The sequence below is a fragment of the Geospiza fortis genome, unplaced genomic scaffold, assembly GCF_000277835.1.
Source record: "Geospiza fortis unplaced genomic scaffold, GeoFor_1.0 scaffold569, whole genome shotgun sequence".
Lineage (NCBI taxonomy): Eukaryota > Metazoa > Chordata > Aves > Passeriformes > Thraupidae > Geospiza > Geospiza fortis.
In genome coordinates this window covers 384,326-385,727 of record NW_005054621.1, presented here as the reverse complement: position 1 = coordinate 385,727, position 1,402 = coordinate 384,326, and positions in this window count along the sequence as shown.

Sequence of the window (1,402 nt, the reverse complement as noted above, 5' to 3'; positions counted from 1 at the left end):
CCCAGGGGCTGCCAAACCGGCTGGTCCTGGCACGGGTACCCTGGCACCGCATCAGCACTGCCGGGGCAAAGGGCTCCCCGGTATCCGGGGCCACCGTGGGCCCCCTGTTTCCAGCCTGGGCCCCCCGCACCCTCCCTGCACCCCGAGGGGCCTCGGCTCACCCATCCTGGCACTCACGGGCTCCGTGCCGTCCTGGCAGAGGGTGGCAGATGGGTGACAGCTGTGGGGACCCCCAGGCACGCTGTGTCCCTGGGTGCCGGCTCTGCCACGGGGCATTTCTGTCCGGTGTCCCTCTGGGGCCAGCCTGGACTTGCTCCTCCTGTTGTGCAAACAGGATTCGGGCAGATAAGGGGCACTGCCAGCGCTGCCCGGCAAACCTGCTCTGTCCCACGTGGCCACGGGAGAGTCCCCGCCACGCCTGGCCCCGGGGGTGCCCGGTGGGTGCCACCAGGGCTGGGCCTGCACGTGTCCCTGTGCCCTGGCACTGCCCGCTGCTGCCCTGCCTGTCCCCAGCAGGGCTGTGCCCGTGCCACCACAGCTCGGGAAGCTCTTTCTGATTCTGGGTTGCTGGGGTTTGATGCTGGCTAAATCCCAGATTTCTGTGTGATCAAAACCAGCTGGGGAATGATCCCTGTGAGGCCGGGAGGTGGGGCAGGTGCTGCTGCCCTGCCAGGACCCTGCCAGGGCCCTGCCATGTGCTTGCTCAGCAGCTCTCTCCTCCGAGGTCTGGAGCCAGGACATGGCACTGATCGTGTCCCCACAGTGTCTGAGAACAGCTCAGCGACAGCCCTGTCACCGTCTCTGTCCCCTACAGCCACCAGCCAGGGCACTCCACCTGGCCTTGATTTGGGAGCAGTCCGTGCAGCTCCATCCAACCAAACCAGAGCATCAACCCCACCCAGCATCTCGGGATCAACAGCACCTTCAGCATCTCCATCCAACCAAACCACAGCACCAACCCCTTCCAGTACCTCGGGATCAAAAACCTCTCCATCATCTCCATCCAGCACCACCACAGCAGCAACCCCATCCAGTACCTCGAGATCAACACCTCCATCATCTCCATCCAACATCACCACACCAACAACTCCATCCAGTACCTCGAGATCAACACCTCCATCATCTGCATCCAGCATCACCACAGCACCAACTCCATCCAACACCTCGAGATCAACACCTCCATCATCTGCATCCATCACCACACCAACAACTCCATCTAAGACCTCAAGATCAACACCTCCGTCATCTCCATCCAACACCACCACACCAACAACTCCATCCAACACCTCGAGATCAACACCACCTCAATCATCTCCATCTAACACCACCACACCAACAACTCCACACACTATTTCAGGGTCAACACCTCCATTATCTTCATCCAACACCACCACAGCACCAT